This window comes from Pezoporus wallicus, unplaced genomic scaffold (assembly GCF_028554395.1).
Source record: "Pezoporus wallicus isolate ANWC-B61680 ecotype Strahan unplaced genomic scaffold, APGP_CSIRO_Pwel_v1 contig_8705, whole genome shotgun sequence".
In the NCBI taxonomy this organism is placed as follows: Eukaryota; Metazoa; Chordata; class Aves; order Psittaciformes; family Psittacidae; genus Pezoporus; species Pezoporus wallicus.
Window position 1 is genome coordinate 482,417 of NW_026638439.1, and position 21,144 is coordinate 503,560.

Here is a 21,144-nt window from a genome sequence, read left to right on the forward strand (position 1 = left end):
CTCTGGCAAACCAAAACTGAATCATTCCATACAACTACTATTATCTATTAGCACTGGTACATATCCCACTGAGCTTCACAGCACAGCCATTTATTTCCCCAAATGCATCTATTTTGCAGAAGAGACATGAGTATTTGTGTGCAATTGTGGCTAGGAAAACATCAAAAACTGTATTAAGCTCCTACACAGGGATACAAATACAGCCTGCTGGGTTTTGGAAGTCTCTTGCAATGAATTTCCTTAAGGTCCTTAATCTGAACAGACAAGTGAGGTCAGTCCCTTTTACAGAGAGGGAAACTGAAGGCCCAGGGAAGTGAAATTGTGTGCTCAGGAGCAACAGCACATCCCTTTGTTTTGGTGATCAGCAAGAGCTGGTGAAGGGCTTGGAGCACAAGTGGGATGAGGAACAGCTGAGGCACCTGGGGGGGTGTTTAGTCTGTAGAAAAGAAGGCTCAGGAGGGATCTTATCACTCTCTACAGCTACCCGAAAGGAGGATGGAGCAAGGAGGTGACTGGTCTCTGCTCCCAGGGAACAAGTGACAGAACGAGAGGAAACAGCCCCAAGCTTCACCACGGAAGGTTTAGACTGGAGATCAGGAGAAATGTCTTCATGAAAAGGGTTGTCAAATGTTGGAACAGGCTGCCCAGGGCAGTGGTGCAGTCACCATCCCCGGCCGGAGGGATTTAACAGATGTGTAGATGAGGCCCTAAGTGACATGGTTTAGTGGCCTTGGCAGTGTAGGGTTAACAGCTGGACTTGATCTTGGGGGTCTTTTTGCAACCTCCATGATTCTATTCCATGATTTTCCCTAAATTCATTGTGACTACACATGTACTGAGAGCAAAATATTTGGAGACTCTAGACTCCTCACAAACAACTTAAACCTTTAGCTTCTGTAAGATGCTGCATGCACCCATACTGCTTTCTCTGAACAAGGAACACTAACAAAGTCCATTTGTACATTCAAATTATTTTTTTGTTGTTGTAATCAGAAGGTTACTAAACCTGATTAGATTTTCAAATCTAGCAATAGAATATCCACACAATACCCTGTCACAGTCCTCTAATACTTCCATTATGGCGCAATTTAAAACAACTGCTGTTCCTAGAGCTAAAAGCAAGGACAAAAACAAATGCTAGTAAGCCATCTCCCACCTCAGCAGCAGTAAAGACCTGGGTTGCTTCACTGAATCTGAATTCTGCTCCCTTACAAAGGCCAATCATAGCACTGACATTTTCCTATGACCACACCGGAGCAGTTGCCTCCTTCAAGTCTGGATTGAAGCTCTCTTATTATTTAAGGGATGGGAAAGAATGAAATTATGTGCTAGTCAATTCTGTGCTGCATTACTGCCTTAGAGTAACACAAAATCCAGTTTCATGCTAATCATTCCCAGTCCTTGCTGCACATAGCAGGAACAGGTCCTACTGTGCCCCAAGTCTCATTCTCACCTCTGTGCTGTGCTCAGACACAGGTACCTACCTACAGCCAGAGGAGAAAGTAAATCCCCACACTATAAAGATGCTTTACAAAGGATGGCTAAATCACCTCAGGAAGAGCCCATCTTTCTTTCATGCACAGTTTGTTGAATGACTGAACTCTGGAAATGCAGAATCCAGGGACACCCTCCTTGGCAACAAGCACAGCAGAGGCAGGCACTGGGAAATCCCTATCAGCTAACTTAAAGCTTGGAACAAACAGGTTATTTCAATTAGAACAGTGGTAGATATCTGGGTTTATTTCAAAACAAGCATTGCCTCAGCTGGGTGTCTGCAACACACTGTGAGAACTCGGGTCTGTTCACTGCACAGAGTGGATATGCGAGAGGGGGGCAATGTTTGGGGAAAGAAGAGCTCTAAAGTTCAGCAGGGCTGAAGCAGAATGTCAAAAACAGCTTTGAAAGCAAGCACAGCATCTTCCAAGCCTGGTTACACAAGAGTCCAGGGACACCTGAGAAGTTACTGAGAAGTTTAGAGATGGGCAGTGAGTATTCTTATTCACAGTCAGGCAAAACCTGCCTCTTCCTCCTCTGCAGCCTGTTCTCCCTCTTCTGAGGTGCTCACAGGTGGTTCACACTTTCCTGTGCCTTTACTTCTCCACTCTCCTGTGAGCTGGCCATGGGAACAGCACCATCCAGCTCCTAGCAACAAAACAACTTGCTCTGCCTCAGTTTTCAGCATCCTCCTCCTCCTTCCCACTGCTTTGTGCTCTAGACAGGCCACACAGCCCATCACTGAGGGATGCAAACCTCTGCCTGTGCACTTCCATGGAGCAGAAGCTGTCCTTCCTCACCAGCTCCCTGATAGGGCTGTAGACAAAACACAGGGCTCCCATACAGCTGCACTGTGCTCTCTCAGCAAGGCTCTGCATTTTGAGGCTTCAGCCTTCAAGCTGAGTTTAAAACTAGACTCTCTCTATAGCTTTCTGCAAGTTGTCTTTAACTACAGGAACTTTTAAATTATGAGCCTTCCAGAGTATTCAAACTGCTCTCCTGGAAAAAACCACAACGTGATAATTCATTTTGGACAAGCAAAAGCATTCCAAAAATTATGAGCATGATTCATTTGAACATGACAATAAACAAAGGGATTTGCTTCAAAGACAGCTGGTAAAAGGAAGACACACCCAAAGGAAACAGCGGCTGCTCTGGGCTGTGCCACCAGGCTTCTTATGAGAAGGCCTGATCAACATGAGCCCTTTAAAATCCTATTTGTCATACTGCATCAACAGTCCTTTCCTGCTCTCCTTCTGCCCTGCCTGCCCCTTGGTAGCTGCGTGAACAGTGAAGAATGTTTCTTCAATGATTCATTGAATAAAGATCACAAAATTCATCAGCTACATCATTCAAGCCATTATTTGTCAACTTTTGCTGCTCACATTGCAAGAGAGAAATTGAGCTCCTAAGAACACACAAAAAGGTTGTGCCTACAAAACAGCTTTGCCAAATCTTAAGGAGACTATTATTTAGCACTGTCCATGCCCAAACAGCTCCTAGTGCTCAGAGAAAGGCTGGCACAAAAGACAAAATAGAGGTTTGCTCTCCAGCATCAAAATGGGGAAAAAAAATACATATATTTATCTTAAAGGTCGGTTCCGTCACTGAGTAGTTGCCTAGCAACATTCCCTAGCAACCCCAGTGCAGGAAAGCCACAGCCAGCACTCTCCTACAGTCAATTAGAAATGGTAATTTCCATGGGAAGATCCCACCATCCGTTCCAATTAGAAACAACAATTCTTTCCTTATCAACAACCTTTCCTATTAGAAACTTTGTGCATTTATCCCTCTCTCTGTTTTGCTCTGCCCAGTAACAACACTTTACATCAGCAGCAAATCAACATTGACAGTATTAAGAGCAACACCTAAAAGTATAATGCAACCCATTCATCTTCATCTCAAATCAATGATGGGTTTCTTCTCTTCCACAAAAGAAGCTCAAGCTCCAGCTGGCCCTTCAGTGCTCTTCAGATGTGGAGATACTTTCAAAGGAAGGGTCCTACAATGAGCTGTAATCTGGCACCAGAAGCTGCATTGTGCTTCCCAGAGTTCACACGGCTGTAGCTGGGTAACTTCTCTTCATGTTCTGAAGCATAATGCCATTAGGGAATGTGGAACTGCACCAGTAAACTACTGCACTTCCCTGTGTCTCAGAGTCTGTAAGCAACAGCAACGGGTAAGAATGGGTTGTATATAAAAAAGTAATTAAAGTGCTTGGTAATTTCATGTCTTTTAATGCAATGTGCTCTGAAATGAGATTTGAAAACTAAAAAGCCAGGCAAATCCTTGAGATAGGAATGATCACCTATTTAAAGCCTTTCATACTTGGAGCTGTCAATCTCAGCAGTGAAATTAAATGAAGAGAAAGAGGAAAGAAAGCAAGCCTGTGTGGGCTGGTGACTGATCAAGGTTTAAATAGTCTCATTTACTGATCTCTCCAATATACAGTAACGACAAAAAATAGATTTTCTGTTGTCAAATGACCATAATTTTCTAATCATTTACTCTCTCCAGAACCAAAAGCTATCTCCTCCTTAACTGCTTGCAAAAACTGTTATATGCTGTCAGTAGCAGTTTTCCTACTCACTCCCTCCCTCATATAAAGTGCCAGTGACATGCGGGAGATATCTCCCTCAAAGTTTGATGGAGATAAGCTGTAACATAACACTTACAGACCTCACTCAGAACCACATTTCTAATAAGCTGGAAACTCTCAAAACCTTAAAGAAGAATGATCTTACAGCTCTCTACAATACCTGAAAGAAGGGGAGCGAGGTGGCAGTCAGTCTCTTCTCCCAAGTAACAAGTGATAGGACAAGAGGAAATGGCCTCAAGTTGTGCCAGGGGACATTTAGATTTGGTATCAGGAGAAATGCCTTCACCAAAACAAGTCCCTTCAGAGTCTTAGATCCTGAAGCACTGCTCCATGAAAACAAACAGCACTGCTGACCTTCCCATGGCCTAGGATGCCTTCACTGCTGTAGCTCTCATCAGTGCAACCACTACACTGCCAGTCCTCAAAATCCTCTTTGTCAAAGGGAAAAAAGCTGAGGGTCAGAGGCAGTATGCACCATGAGAGGATGCATTAGACCACTGTTACTTTTCAAAGTTGCAGCTCCTGGAACACCAGGCAAGGGGACAGGAAGGGAGTAAGTTTGACTCATCTGTTCCCTGGCCTTGGACAGGGTCAACTGCCTCAGTACCCCATTCCCAAAAGGCATTTTGATGATGAGCTATCAGAGATGAAGACACTACTACCTCAAAAGATGAATCATTTCAGTGCCTCTAACTTGGCCATTAATAGCAAAGCTTTACCATAGTTGGAGTCCTTTGATTTCATCACTCAAGACTCTCCTAAAGAATTCCCATTAGACATCTGCCAAATTTTAGTTTCTATTCACAAGGAAATCTGTTTTTCCCAGTTTCCAAATCCTGCTGCATGCATGCAACCGGGACCTGGTTGGGCTACTGCTCAGTGGCATTTTCTGGCCATCCTCTGACAAAAGACAGCCTCAGTTACCAACACTCCCTCCACCCAGAGATGCTTTGCAGTGGCTGACACAGCTGGAAAGCATGGCAAGCGTTTGTGGCAGCATCTGACTTCAAGTTGAGAAATGACATTACAGCTCCAGCAGCATCAGCTTTATAGACACTACTAAGAGAAAGCTTATTAGTTTGTGAAGCTGATGTGGTGCATCTGGAACCCTACGGCTGACTACTGCTAGCTCCTTATTTCATAAAGCCCACAGCAAAATTAGTCAATAGCAACAGAAGGGGTAAAACCCACAACTGTGTGATTTAATGTATAGCTTGTCAAAGTTATTTGAAAGGTCTATACAGCCCTTAGCAAGGAAAAGGTTCCCCACACTTGCCTGAGAGCAATGTATCTGGTAATAAGGTAGTATAATCAAAAAGCAAACCTTCCTCCATAGCAAACACACTTTGATGCTCTGATTTACGTGACAGTATCCTGCATCAACTAGAGCTGGGAGATGGATCTGCCTACACCTCTCCTTTAAAGTGAGCACAGTAAAAATATCAGAAGAGCACTGAGTCTCCAGAGCTAGCTGCGGAGAGGAAAAATATAACAACAAAGCAGGTTCAGTTCTGCAACAGCAGAAACTTCAACACACCGAGTGTGAAAGATGCAAATAGAAGGGTCAGAAAACAAGTACTGCCATTCCTGGGTGAACATGGGAAGAGGGAAGTGGCGATAAACAAAGGGGGTCCTCTCTCTTTATCACCTTCTCAGCCTCTCCAACAGTCAGTGCTCCCTACTCCAAGGCTGGGCTGCAGGTCTGCTCCCCATTCCTCTTGCTGTCCCCTGGTGCTACTCATGGGGTTCTGCCATGAACCTCAATCTGTCCCAGCTGAGCTTGGTGGCTCTCCATGGAGGAAACAGCCCCCCAGGTACAGGAACAATCCAGGTTGAACAGAGCAGAGGGGTGCCTTGCTTTCTTTCACCTAAGCACAGCTTTTAAAACTAAAGGAAACCATTAAGAGAGAACAAGTAAACCACATCCCCCAGCCAGAACCACCACCACTTCCTCAACAAGCTGTCTGAGGGGAGACAGAGATGAGATCTTAGGCAGAAGTTCTTCCCTGTGAGGGTGCTGAGGTGCTGGCACAGGGTGCCCAGAGAAGCTGTGGCTGCCCCATCCCTGGCAGTGTTCAAGGCCAGGTTGGACACAGGGGCTTGGAGCAAGCTGCTCTAGTGGAAGGTGTCCCTGCCCATGGCAAGGGGGCGGAACTGGATGAGCTTTAATGTCTCTTCCAATCCATACCAGTCTGTGATTCTATGATACAGCTCCACCTTGACAGAAGTTAAGCGTAGTTATGTAGTTACTCTTTCCATGCCACGATTTTGGATTATGTAAATTCTGTAAATTCACAGGGAACAATTTATAGCCTTTTACTGAAACTGTGCTACTGAAACCCTGTTTGCTCATCCCTCAAAAGGCCACAGAAGACTTTCACAAAAGAAATGAAAAGGTAAGATCTGAAAGGCAATTTCAGAATTTAAATGAGAAAGTGGTGATTATGCCTTCAGCCCTTCACAACAGACAGAAGGGCTTTGTTATAAAGTTAGGTTAGAACCAGCCCCATTCACCTATCAGGAAAAAAATGGAAAAGAGGAAAACCAAAACAACTTCTCTGCATTAAAACCACAGTCATGTCAAGAGCGAGGCCACCCTCCTTCACAGGGAGGGCAACTGGAAAGCTCCATTTAATCCTGAGAATTCTCAAAACACCCAGAAAAGATCCTAGCAAGATGTATTGGCCATGTGTGTGTGTCCCAAATTCCTTCATGTTCTTCAGCCATAGTGAGTACCAAGTGCTCCTCTCCTCAGCAGAGTGAGCTGCTCTACAGTGACCCTGCTGCAGTCCAGTTTTATCCACGCTTGTTTGACATGGATGAACTGGAACCAAGAAGACAGGATGGCTGGAGGGAAAACAAGACAGAGTCAGAGGATGGTCCCCAAGAATACAGGCCAAGTGGAGCAGTGAGGTCCCTCCCAGCACCCAGCCTTCAGCCCAACCTGCAGGGTCCAAAAGTCCCCATGGTACAAGCCACCATAACTCCTTGAAGAGAAACAACTCTATTGTGTATTGCTTTTTAGGTCCTAAGCAAGAGGAATCCTCCCTGTGCCCAAAAAGGAAAAAACAAAAGTATAGAATAAAATGCAAGTTCAAAGGCTGCCTTTGTTACAAAGAGAAAAAAAGTGTGTGAAGAATATTGGGGGCAATTATAAAATAAGCTCAGGTCACTGACAGTATTTGACAGCCTCTGGGTAAAATCACAGGCTCTCCCGAGACATCCATCCTGAGCATCACGTCCAGCCCCATTTTAAGTTCTCCTTTTACTGAGAAACCCAAGTGCCTAAATGGTTATTTATGGAATACTAATAGCCACAGTTTGCAATTGAAATGAAGATTCACTGCAGCAGAAACCACGCAGACAACCCATTTTGTAAGTCAGAGGGTAGAGAGAGGATGTAAGATGCTAAATGTGAAGTATAATAGCAGTGGCAAAAACACCCCAATGCTTTATTTGCGTACACTGCCACTGTGAAAAGCAACTTTACCTCACAGACAAGCCACAAACTCCCACCTAAGCTGACTAAAGCTTCTGCATTCAACACAAGGTAAGTCACTGGCCAGATCCTTACTAAGAACTGAAATACAGTACCATCACCAGTGGGTCAAAGGAAAGGTGGAAGGGGGTAAAATGCACAGGAACTTCATTGTCATCCTTTTATTCTTTCTTATTTTTTTCAATTAAAATGGACTGATCAAAGCCAAGTCTCCAATACTTCCACAAGACTTGCAATTTAACCCAAGAATGCAATGGGCAGAGGGTGGGTGGAATCTGTCCTTCTGTGGATCAAAAGATTGCTGTTTCTAAACCCAGTTGTTTTGTTTAAGAGGACTGCACATTTGTCAAATCTTCTCTTGCCAAAAAAACCACAAGCTCTCCACAGAGAACAGTCTCACACAACGCTACATAGAGAAAGTTAGAGAAAAGAAAGAAAATAGAGTCAAAAAAAGAGACTTGCTTTCTTTAGCTATTGCCTGCTCATAAGCAAGTATTTTCAGCAGATGCTACTTCTGTGTCCTCCTGAGAAAGAAGGAAAAGTTCAGGACTGCAGAGGGGGAAATCCAAATGCACTTGCTACTGATTCTCTGAATCTTCAGTAGCTTGGCACTAAATGCATAGAGCTGCAATTGCCTGTGTTCCAAACTGTATGAGAATTTAATTTATGAGTGGCGTGGCCCCCTATCTCTCTCACTTGCCCTGTCCATTCTTTGTATCATAGAATGATTTGAGTTGGAAGGGACCTTAAAGTGCCAGTTCCAACTCCCTGGAACAGGCACACCTTCCACTAGAGCAGGTTGCTCCAAGCCCCGTCCAACCTGGCCTTGAGCACTGCCAGGGATGGGGCAGCCACAGCTCCTCTGGGCAACCTGTGCCAGCACCTCAGCACCCTGACAGGGAAGAGCTTCTTCCTATTATCTAGTCTCAGTTTCTCTTCTGTCAGTTTAAAACCAACCCCCTTGTCCTATTACTACATGCCCTTATAAAGCACAAAAAAGGAAAGCAGTGAGTAGAGACCTGCCAAGATCAAGTGGAGCAATTGCTCCAACTCCCTTTTGCTCCACTTCCCTTCTTCAGGCAGTTTACCTTGGCACAAACTTCATTACAAGAACACCATGTGTCAGATGAGCAGACACGTCGGGTATGGGTGGATTCCCAGGCCTGTGTCACACAGCCACACATGCCACTCTTTCAGCAAGGCAGGGAGCAAACAGGAGCTTGGCCCATCACTCCCATTCTCCCAGGGAGGCTAGAGGGAGTAAAATCTAGGGCTCAGATTCAGCAACTGCCAATTTACACATTTTTCCTCAGAGAAAGGAGAACAACTGAAGAGATTTTGGAGAGAACATTTTTTTTGCCTTCTCTGATTGCAGCCTTATTACCTGCCAGGGTTCACTCTGCTTCAGTTGGTATCCTTCCAGAGATGAGTCGTGAGCAGAAGGTAAGGCTAAAGGAAGTTGAAGTCCCCTTTGAAATTTTACAACATTGAAATGCAAAATCATCCATAGGGATACGGATCACCTGGAACAGTGGCAAAGATCTAAGGTATTTGGCAAGGCTGAAGTAGCAGGCACAGCTGAAAAGATGAAAAGCATTTGGGAGGTGACACAGCAGCATACTGATGGCTGCATGAAAAGAACCACTACTCTAAAAGGCACAGAGAAACCAGATCTCCAAACAGCAAATCTCAAGATGGTCAAGTGTACCTATACCTGTACAAGACTCAGGTTTCAAGCCACATGCAAGGGCTGTAGGAAAACAGTCTGTTCAGACAGCCTTACAGTGCAAAGGACCAGGTCTGACCCAAGTGCTTAACAGTGCACCATTTATACTGTTTCCACACCAGTCTGCAGTGGAAGATGGTAGAGGAGACCCACACTCCACTGGTCAGAGCATCCTGCACCACCAGGACCCATTCCTGAGTGGAATGCAATTGCTTGGAATATCATTCCTACCCCCCACCCCCCAAAAAAGAGAAAAAGCCTCTTTGCAGCCTTATTACCTCTGACGATTGAGCCGCTGCCTGTAGCACCCTTTCCTCCTGAGGACAGCAGGACTGCTCAGCCAGAGCCTCCAGCAGCAGTGGAGGTGGCTACAGGCAGGGACTTTGCCAAGTGTTATGCAAAACTTTTCACAGGCATTGGATCACATGAATATATGCTTAAAGCAAGGCAAGAGTTGAACTGTGATGAACTGACAAATGGTCTTGAGCAACAGACAAAAGCAGAGCAGGTACATGGCTGTATGTCAGATGAAAATGGCTTCTTGTGACAACTATTCATCCGCCCTACTTTGGATGTGGTAAACATGCTGAAGGTAACTGCAAACCCCTAAGCACCAATGCAACAGCCTTGTGTACTTCAGACACCAAAAGCTTCATTTAAGATCACAGGGCACCTTATCTGTAGCTCTTGCTCTTGTGCAATTACTACAGTATCCATATGCAGAGAAAAATGGAGCATCAGTGACTGTAATGAACATATTTCTTGCCTAAACTACCTCCTTGGAACACCTCAAGAGTAGCTTAAAGCACAGGTCAAAAAGTCCAAGTAGTTATTGCACTGAAGGGATAAGACTTGAAAGGCTCCAAGGATGAGAAATGCCAACTACTGCCAATACCACAAACTGATCTTAAAACAGATACCATGACAAAGAGAACAGGATGGGCACAGTCTTCAAAGGACAGTCATTTTTCATTGCCTATCAGCAATGGTTCAGTTCTAGCACAAGGTCTCCCTATGTGCTATAATTATACTTTCAGATGTGCTCACAGGCAAGTATTTCCCAAAACTAGTTTCCATTTGAGTGGAAGTGACTGAATCTGACACGTATGCTGCAAGTCAGACACACCACTGGATGGAAACAGCCTGGCCATGCTTGGGGGAGGCAAGAACTAGACAATCCTGAAGGTCCCTTCCAACCCAAACCATTCTGTGATCTATGATCTTCTAAATCAAATAGATTAACAGCATAAAATCATACACTTGTGTGCACACCCTCAAATAGTTCTTTCAGCGTCACCCTTGAGGCAAAGCCACAATCCAGCGGCAAACACTTGACAAATTAGAGCGCTCAAGTAGCCCAGATAGAAAACAATCCTTCAAGTTCACAACTCATGCTGTATTTCTGACAAAGCAGCAGCAGACAGGGCTGGGGACAAGCCCAGCAAGCACACACACAGCACACCCATGGGGATCACAGGTTAGTCCATTAGTAAACACTGAGGAGCTCTGCACCATTGCAGGGAAAGCAGATGATGAAGGACCAGAACACCCAGCCCAGCACACTTCATTCTGCTGAAAAGAAATAGCCACAAAGAGCCGCTATTCTTGCCAAGACATCCAGCAGATCAGTAGATCCTTTAAAAACAAAAGGACTGTTAAATGTTCCTTCACCACCCTTCTGGCTGCAGGAACAACATAATCGCCACCTGCTTCCTAAACAACCCAAGTTGTACAGACCAATTTGTACAGAGGATCCAGCAAGTGACAGTACGTATCTTTAACCCTGGTGCTTGCATGAAAGTTCAGTGGTTCCATGCAAGTCATCCCTAACCCACCATGCTTGCACAACAAATGCTTGTTTTACACTGTAGTGCTCTCTTCCTATAGCTCCTTCACTACCCTGCTCCCTCCTCACTGCCAGACCTTGCAACACTTGGCACGCCCTGACTTTTTTGGCTGTCTTTGAAGCTCAGCATTTCACTAATTCATTTCCATGCTTTTTTTGTTCTAAGAATTCCTTCGTGAAGTCTGCTCAGTCTTGGGAAGCAACGCTGTGCTAGTGTGTGCCTTTTATAACCAGGAGCTCAAGCATGAAATGGGAGAAAGCCTGAGCATATGTATACTCACACAGTAACATCAATGAGTTGGAGAACAGAGCTCGCATGAGAGATGGGTAACAGTTTCCTGGCCTAGAAGGTGCTTTCCATTTAGGAAGATGAAAATTGATTTCTCCATTCTGGTTCAATTAATTACTATAGCCAGAACCATGTGATCAAGCAGAGTAGATGCTTTAGACCAACAGATTTTCTGCCAGTACTTTCAGCAGTAAGTGGGGCTGAAGGCTGCCACTTACAGCAGTGCTGAGCCATAGCCAGGCTGGCTTTCACTGTGCTCCATCATCCCTAGAGCCTACATTTTCCTTCATCTTCAAGGATCTCAGACACAACTTTCCTTCCCATCTTACCAGCACACCAGACTTCAAGACAACTGACAGCCGTGCTTGGTGCCACCGTCTCTTGGGGCTCCCTCCCAACTCCTGTGTTAAAACCCAAATCCACACAGCTTTTCAGGTAGGATATCTTTGGATAGCTTTTCTTATGCACTGTCACCACTACGCAATTTCTCCAGAGCAGCAACTCCTCTCGTCCATTCGCTTCTGTGGTTCAGACAGTGGTTTTGCAGATGGGTGATATAACCTCACGAACAAGTCAAGCCAGCTTGCGACTCAGTTCAATCAAACATGACGATAATAATCTGCACCTATCCTCCATGGATGCTGTAACAAAGCTTCCAACTCTTTGAGCTACAAACCACACTCTGGTTCCCTGCCTTTAAATTATGAGGCCAGGCTGGATGAAGCCTTGGGTGATATGGTTTAGTGTGAGGTGTCCCTGCCCATGCAGGGGGGTTGGAACTTGATGATCTTAAGGTCCTTTCCAACCCTAACTATTCTATGATTCTATGATATGTGCAAGTTCTGCTACAAGGAACAGATCCAAGATTCTCAAAGCTGAGTATTCTACCAATTTGAATTGGGACTAGTTGAGTTAAATTGATTTTTTTTAATGCACTTATCTTCTACAGGGACTTTTTCCCCCCCTTAAATGCTGATTTGCTGAAACTGTGCCTATCCAATACTCATTACTGAATTGCATGGAAAGCTGCCAAAAGCAGCAATGCCTTCTGGACTAAACATGGGATTTATTACTGAGAAACCACAGCACAGGGTAAAAATCCATCACAAACTTATTGATTTAAACTGATTGTAAGTAATCGCACCCAATTTATAAGTGAAACATACTGCCATCTAATTTAGAGTCAGTGAATTGAGCACTACTACTCCGAATTCTGTTTAAAAGCAAACTCTAACTGATATCCAAATAGAAATAATTGAAGCTTTCAGAAAACATGAATAAAATATTTCTTTATTTCTGTTTATTATGTATTGATAGGTCATTTTTACCTATTTAAAAATAGATAGTAATTATAGTATTATACTTCAGCAGGAATTTATATGAGAGCCTTGGACAAGTACTGTGCCTACAGCATGGAGAAGAGAATTTGACGCATGGGATGCAGTTTAAATGACTTCAACTCACTCTTAATATAGAAACGTCAAACTTTACCTACTTTCCACCCAAAACATGATGAAATAAAGTCATATATTTTACTAAAACATGTATCTCACCTCCAGAGGAAGCATCTTAGGATGAAAATTGTATTGTATGGTACAAGTTATCACTGCAGCACCACATCTTCCCTCCAAGATCCCATTCAGTAAATTGTTCTTGTCAGTCTCTTTTGCTACGCCTCATAACTGGATCCCAATTCTCAGCAGCATTACTCAGTCTATAGCCAATTTTATTTCTAAATAAATGGTTGAAGATACTTGCTGTTCTTCTAAACTGTCAGTGTGCAAACACTGCCAGGAAAAAACAACATGATGGCTCAGAATCCTCTCTCACATTCAGAAATTTGGCTATTAATATTTAAATATGTAAGAACATACTACTTTTTATTAATAGAATCACTTCTAGCAAGAGCACAGTGTGCCACCACTTCCAGTATTCAACTGGCTTCATGGCTTTTGAAGACCAGAAACTCCTGGAAACTCCTTCTCAGGTCATATTAAAAGACTAACATGTAACTTCGCAACAGGAGCACTTGCGCCAGATCACAACATGATCAACTTAATAGGTCCACCAGACACATTTCAATTGTTCTTCCCACTGCAGTTTGGGTTCAGACATTTCATCAGCTGCCTGTTTGCAGGAAGGTGCATTTCAAGTCTTGTGTGAAGATAAAACCATAAATAAGGTGTTCAGATGGCCTTCTGACACTATGAAAATGTTAATGCTCTAACATATGTTGCACTCAGGAGTTTTAACCTCACCCTGCACCGAGTGGCACCATTGTCCATAATTAGCATCACTGCAACTCAATAAAGTCCATTTGCAGAGTGCACTGCAGGACTGGGCCCTCAGGAATTGGTTATGTTCCTGTAGCTGATTATATTGCTGCATACCTTCAAGAAGTCAACAGCTCTGTACCCAAACCATGATGTACTCCTGTTTACCTAGTTGGTACTAGCCATATGCTAGCTGTTAGTTTTGTACAACTAAACATTTCCATTTATATAAACTTCCCCATTTTTATCATAATGTGGCTCTTGACACCAATCCCATGATTCAACACTGCAAAAACCTCTGCTTTTCTGCTGCTCCAAGATGAAGGAATACTCAACTGTCATGGCCAGTGCTAAATGATACCAGAGGATGTCCATGCCCCTTAGGTACTTGCCAAGCATGACTGAAATTCTAGAGAAGCTACTGTGAGAAGCAAAACCTAATTGATCTCTCAGTTTTTCAGGACAAAGCTATTCACTACAAAGCAATGCCATTTAGCAGAGACTTCTCTGTCTAGTGAATAATAGACTTTAGAACACTGGGATTAAAATGTCCAATGCACAACTGTCTCCATAGAGATTATGTAGCTTCCATTTCTTCTCCTACAGGAGGTAGGACACTGGCCAGGCGCTGAACAGGGAAAGCACAGACCCCACAGACAGAGTCTTCAGAGAGATTTGGAGGCCATGACTCCCCACCAGCACAAGCAAAAGACAACAAAACACCACAAGATACTTCATGTCCTGAGTTGCGGTTTTAGCCTCAGGAGTATTTTATTTAAGGAATGAACTAAAATTTAAGTCAATGTAATGCCAAACAGCACCAAAAAGTCCCCTCACAATCACATCTTCTTTTGGTATCCCTGTGACAGCATCCACACCCCCCTCATGTTTACATCCTGTTACTTTCTGCGGCTGTCCTCTCCTTACTTACCCTACAGCTCTGTACCTCAGCAAAGTGAAATGTTGATATTGAACATGAAAGAGAACCTCATCTGTGTGATGAGAGTAGTGAGCTGGCATAGAGCTGTCAAACAGCGGAAGTGTCTTACAGCTGCCATGGTATAATGAAAATGTTCTTTAAAACTCTGAGACAACTACAGAGCGAGACAGAAAATGAATCTGCCTGCACCCGAGGCTGTACTCTGTGTGTGTGCACAGAGTAGCATCTGCTCTGGACTGTACAGGCAGTTTGAGTTAGGGCAAGCCCTATTTCCAAACTGCTGACTCAACAGCAAAAAGGGGCAGGCAGAGCATTTTGTTTCCCATTTCCCCTGTGCCAAAATAAGTCATTATTGCAGTACTGTTTTGGAGAAGATGGGAGAATTGCCAGGATCCCAAGAATAAATCCCTCTTTGCAAAGGATCCGCTTTGGACACCCTCTCCCCTCCACAGTGCACAAGGCTTCTGCTGGAGCAGGATGGATGGAGCCTCACCCATGTTCACAGCCACACAAATTGAAGCAAAGGCAGGTGAGGTAGGAGGAAGCCTCAGCTCACTTGAGGAGAAGCTGTGAAAGTCACTGTCCAGCCCAGGGCATAATTTCTGGCTTTTATAGAATGCAGTCCACATACTGAATGTGCTTTTCCAGGAAGCAAAATAAAGATACACATGAAGCTTAAAACTGCAGAGTCCATGTATACGTGAACTTGCACATCAGACTGTTAAAAGACTTTCTTTACAGAGAGGACCAACACTATTTTGCCACAATTTGTGGAAAGCAGCTGCTAATTTCAGTGAATCTGACTCTGCTGCATTGCAAATGCTTCTTGACTCTAAGAAAGCTTAAGATTTATATGCTTCAGGCACTTAGGCAGAGATTTCCACAGGTCACCAGGGAATCTGGATGTAGAGCTCTTGCCAGAAGTTTGAAATTGAAGAGTAAGCACAGGCAAGCAAATATTTGAGGTATTTAACCTCCCCAAAAGGTACCAAGCTAAGCACCCAAGTGACTAACCACGTGCAGAAACACAAGCCTCGGATTTTGGGAAGTCATTTATATAGCATCAAGAAGCTGTTAAGAGATGTGGGAGCATTATCCAACACCTTTCCCTCAGACTTCAGTGCTTCTGAAGTCAGCAAAGGCACTGTGGGCACAGAGCATGATCAGCTTCAGGGCTTTTCATCACTGTTGTGATTTTATATGAAGTCAAAAAGCAGGAGGGGCATTTAGTAAGGCTGGTTTGAGGCCACAGAAAATACGAGATTACAGTTAAGAGGGAAAGATTGGTATGACCAAATCAATACTATACAATAAATTCACTAAGTGTGTTGTTAATCCCATTAGCTGAGTGGAGTAAGGTGAATGTGATGGGTACTAGGGAAACGGAAGATTGAGAGAGGCTAAAATTAAACATACCCAAGTGAAAGGGGCAATGAAAACTGTATTCTAAACCTTCTAAATTCTGAGATTTAGAGGACTATGTGCAGTTTGAAACCTTCACCTGAGAACAGATGTTGCATTGGCAGTTTGGGAGCTTGTATCACAAGAGAGACAGTGAACAGGGATGAAAGTGCGTGTTTTTCCACAAGTAAAAACACAGTAATGGCAAAATTCCACAGAGGAAGCTTATTAAACTATTTGCTAAAGACACTGCACTGTATCTTCAGAGAATTATACACTGAAAAGTAAGAAAACCATCATCGTAAAGACTGCTTGCAGGAGCTTACTAACTTGTACCACATCCCACATGCCCTCAGTGACTACTCAAACCTAGTGAAGAACTCTGAAAATGGAGAGGAGGTGGCAGCCAGACTAAGAAAAGAACTGCAGCCCTGGAGGAACAGGTATTTTAGGCACTCGCCAACATTTAAAGCAGAGAACTAAGCCAACATTGAGTCCGCGGGTATTTGTTTGCACTGCGCCATCAGTCAGTGGCCATTACATGCACAAGAGGAACAGGAAAGCAGCCTGCTAAGCATTAATTTCAACTAGGCACTCCAGTAAAAAGAAAACTTCTCTCCCTGTATGTTTAGAAGAAGCTAATGAAGACTGACTTCCACATTTATTTACATTTTCTCAGCACCAAGCTTTTCAGCTTTTAAGTTCTGTGTGCAACTTGAAAGCAAGGCAGAAACCAAACTGTTTGGAAGAGCACCATCTCTTTAGAGGATTAGGAATTAAGTTAACTGCACATTAGAGATAAAACAGTGGAGTGCTTGTCTTTATTCTTAATAATAAATCATAAGGCATTGAGCTACACAGCACGATTAACTTCTTTCAACTTCTCACTATTAGTGCTGAGCCAGCAACATGTACGTCTCAGAGAAACATTAAAAAAACAGAGTGATTAAGTTAAAATTAAGTGAATTTAGGGCAGGCAAAAAATTGTTACATTGCAACCTGGAAGAGAAGTTTTTTGTTCTTGTCAAGGGCAGCTTGAGCACAAATAGCATTAGAATGAGTTCCTCAAACCAAAAGTCATTCACAGTTTGAAGTGACCAGCTTTACATGTTATTCTGCATCCCTCTTCTCCTTCTTAACTCATGGTCCATCTAGCTATTCATTCTCTAGTCATCTCTACCAAGCTGCTGATAAGGATGAACTTGTGAAACCACAGCTGAGCTCCTCCTTTACCAGCTCCATGCAGTCTTGAACTTCACTTTTCTTTGACTGGGCTCCCCATTTATGAAATTCTTCTTATAAACATGACAAAACCACAAACCAAACCAAAAAATCCCAAACAAACAAAATCCATTCAAGTCTGTGAGACACAGAGCCATTAAACAACCAGGGCCACTTTATCATTAGACAATCAGTCCAACACATACTACCAGACAGCAACAAAACCAAAAACTTATCAAGACTCCTGGGAATAGAAACGCTCTCCACAAGATGCACAGTTTTCTAAAGACTTTAAGTCTTTAGCTATTCTCTATGGCTCAAAGAGGTACTAAGTTTATTCACCTGTACCCTGATCTAAGATAACTGAGGAAAGAGAAGGAACAGAACAAACATCCCAACCCTAATCTTCCTCCAAGTTTTAGCTGTAGCCTATAAGCAAACACCAGCATACCTTCTCCTATATTATCACCTTCACCTGTGGGAGAAGCTCACCTGAAAGGTAGGCAAAGTTATTGGTTTGAGCAGCCATCAATTTCCACCTTAAAGTGCTTCTTTACTGCCTGGAAAAGCTGGGCAACACTTAAACCCACTGAAAAAGCTTTGGCACCAAAGCCCATCCTGTTCAGGCAAAGCTGTATCCTCGTCTTTGCACAGTCCTGGTTGTTTCATACCCAGTTAGTGAGCCACCTTTTCCTGCGTTACACAGAATCCAGCACAGGGGCCTCAGATCCAAGACTAGGCAAATCTAAACAAAGAACAGCTTCATAGGGAACAGCTGAAATCATCACGGCATGACATGCAGGAGCTGCTTGGAGGTGAAGCACCCTCCTGGTGCAGAAGTTCCCCTTTAGATCCTATTTCTGCAGTTGTGTGAAGTCCTAAGCAAAGTGTCAAAGCCCTTTCATCTAGATATAATGATGTGACAATGGTGGAAGACATGCCTTAGCCAAGCATGCAAGGCTCATTGAGTATCTGGAGCTTTGTGGTGGCCTTTAGCCATTACAATTCAGCTGCAAACAGAGTGCAGTACCATATGCATACGCAGTATGCCAGGCTGTGCTCTGAGGTGTTTGCCACCTAACCACACAAGGCAGAATTAGAACCGCTGAAAATTTTCCAGGAAAATACTGGAAAAAAGCAATAAACCAAAACAAAAATGCATCCTGGAAATGTACTAGCTTCCAACAACAGAAGTAAGTTTCCCCATACACTTCGCTAGGAGGCTGCAGGGATTTCACAACACCACAGGCAAAACAAACATGTAAATTACCTGAAAGGGGCTTTTGGTTTAACTGCAGGATCAGCAGCCTCAGGAAACTTGTGTCTCCTTACGTTGACAGAGCTTTGAAATTTGTGATCTGTGAACCCCATAGGGAAAATATGAGAACTGAGTCTTTGGTCAGATTTCATAGGCAAAGATTTTCATTAGTAACTGGTTTTGGGTCCTCTGAACTGGTATGTACCAGTAATATGGGGAACCTGAAAGTCTGGTTACTGCAAAGTCCCAGTTCTTGAACCAGCAGTCCTGAGAAGCTTGGCTTGCTCTGGAATAAGCACAGCAATTCACAGAGAGGTGATATCTGCTTCCTGAAGCCAGTATGGTCCCAGCTCTCCGTTTGCTCTGCTGGCATACAACCTCAGGATGTGGCTGTGCTTGGGCTTTAGAAACGATTACTTCATTTTGGGTAGAACATTTCAAAATAACATTTCCTGTTTTGTCTTTTAAAGTTATCTGGAGAATTTCGCTCTCCACACAGAAGAGTGACTTTTTTTGTTCATTGTTTTCATAGATCCTGTAGATGGAGACAGGATACAATGTACAATATACACGGAGAGGTTTGGGAAATCAGGTTCATTTTGATATTGGGTAAACCTGTGAGTCTCCTGCTGAGCTGAAAAAACAATACAGAGCTCCACAATCAAAGACTGGTGCCATTGCCAGCAAGCCTGTTCCCCTTGTATTCATGCTTTACCAAGAGAATCAAAATAAGCAATTGCCACAACTTTTCCCATAACTCTCATCATTTTTTTCATACCTGTGGCAAATTCAGGAACCCCTGGGATTTCTCTGATACTCAGCAGCAAAAGAGTTTATTATTATCTTCAACAGGTCTTCAGATACCTACAGGAAGAAAGGATTCACAAGTATCATCAGCCTCTGTCTTTGCACCACTAGCAGGTTCAGAATTTCGCATAAAAAAATTTTACCTTGGAACTAAGTGTTCTATTATGTACAAATCATTCCCATTTCATCTCCTTTTAGGCCTCCCGTTGAACTCATTATACAATCTTCTGTCCCTTCCTCAAAGCATAAATACTCTCATAAAAGATCCTCTCCTAGTGTTTTTACAATCATCAGATATTTTTACAGGCTACTAACTCCATATTTGCCAATACATAAGCCATTCATCAGAACTTCCTGAAGACAGGAGAAAAGGTAACAGCAAACCAATCTTCCTGCATAAAAGCCAAAACTCAAATCTAGTATTCTAGATAAAAGAAAATCCTACAATTTTACACTTAACCATCACATTTTGCCTTTTGTCCCCCCCAGTACAGGTAATTTCAAGAGTCTTTTTCCTGTCTTGATGAGTTAAGAGTGCAATATGAGACTCTTTCACTGCAAGTTTACTCATAGGATGTGTTTAAAATTAAATTCAAAAGCATGAATCACCAAGTGTAGTGTTGCAGAGCTGTCTTCGTATTTTTCAGTTGGATTCCCTTTGCTAAAACAAAGCACTCAGCTCACACACCAAAATGCTGCAGGCATCTGCATGCAGAGTATTTTGGAAGTGAAAGTCTAGGACTTTCATGATTTACCCTTCAGTGACAGGCAAATTCAGTCCTGCACATTTGGGCAGAACTAAAGTTGTCAAACGCACATGCACAAAAATCAGGTCCAGTTTGATCCCACAGTAATCTAGATGGCAGAATTTACTCATGTAAACGATCAACTAGACAGAGATCCAACTACTCTATGCTAGATTTACTGGAAATAGATTGTTTCCTGTTTCATCAAGCAGTCTTGGTGCCATTCAGAGCCAAGTTTACTAAATCAAAGCTGCAGAGATAGGAGAAAAGTTAATGGAGTTTAGAAATAGCAGTGATAGAAAGCTACTGCAGTTATTACAGAACAATTCTTAAAATCCAGGGTCCACTTTGACTGCAATTCCTCCAAATTCAAGACAACCTAAAGATAAAACTAAATAATCTGCCAGAACAGACTTGCTGCATTCCTGATGGGTATTAGAAAATAAAACTGGGCAGGGGGATGGAGGGGGATTGCAGAGACAGACCCAACAAGAAACATCATGATGAAACCTCTTATATTGAGTTTCCAATAATAGACCTAAAAGCTTTTTACGGGATGAATAAAGGCACCGATTCTCTGTATGACTTCCTTAAGACTCTCCAGCAGGCTAGAATCATAGAATCCCAGACTGTTTTGTGTTGGAAGGGACCTTAAAGCTCATCCAGTTCCAACCCCCTGCCACAGGCAGGGACACCTTCCACTAGAGCAGCTTGCTCCAAGCCCCTGTGTCCAACCTGGCCTTGAACACTGCCAGGGATGGGGCAGCCACAGCTTCTCTGGGCACCCTGTGCCAGCGCCTCAGCACCCTCACAGGGAAGAGCTTCTGCCTAAGAGCTCATCTCAGTCTCCCCTCTGGCAGGTTAAAGCCATCACCCCTTGTCCGGTCTCTGTGTGTCCCTCTCCATATTTCTTGTAGGCCCCCTCTAGTCCTGTGTTTGAAATCCAATTTTAATACATGCAATCATCTGAAGAAACAGCCTACAGGAAAACACGCACTTGATTTACCTCCACACAACTGGAGTGAGAACAAACTTTACCTCTAAT

At 43.4% G+C, this 21,144-nt stretch overlaps 1 long non-coding RNA gene across 1 annotated transcript; it reads right to left on the minus strand.

The window, feature by feature from the left end:
• Positions 1 to 1,329: 1,329 nt before the first annotated feature.
• LOC130599940 (uncharacterized) lies at positions 1,330 to 19,412 on the minus strand. The gene is made up of 3 exons (XR_008972325.1): positions 19,325 to 19,412; positions 13,007 to 13,240; positions 1,330 to 2,493 (listed from the first exon to the last, which is right to left on the minus strand). It is a non-coding gene; the product is annotated as an uncharacterized LOC130599940 (long non-coding RNA).
• Between the last annotated feature and the right edge of the window lie 1,732 nt (positions 19,413 to 21,144).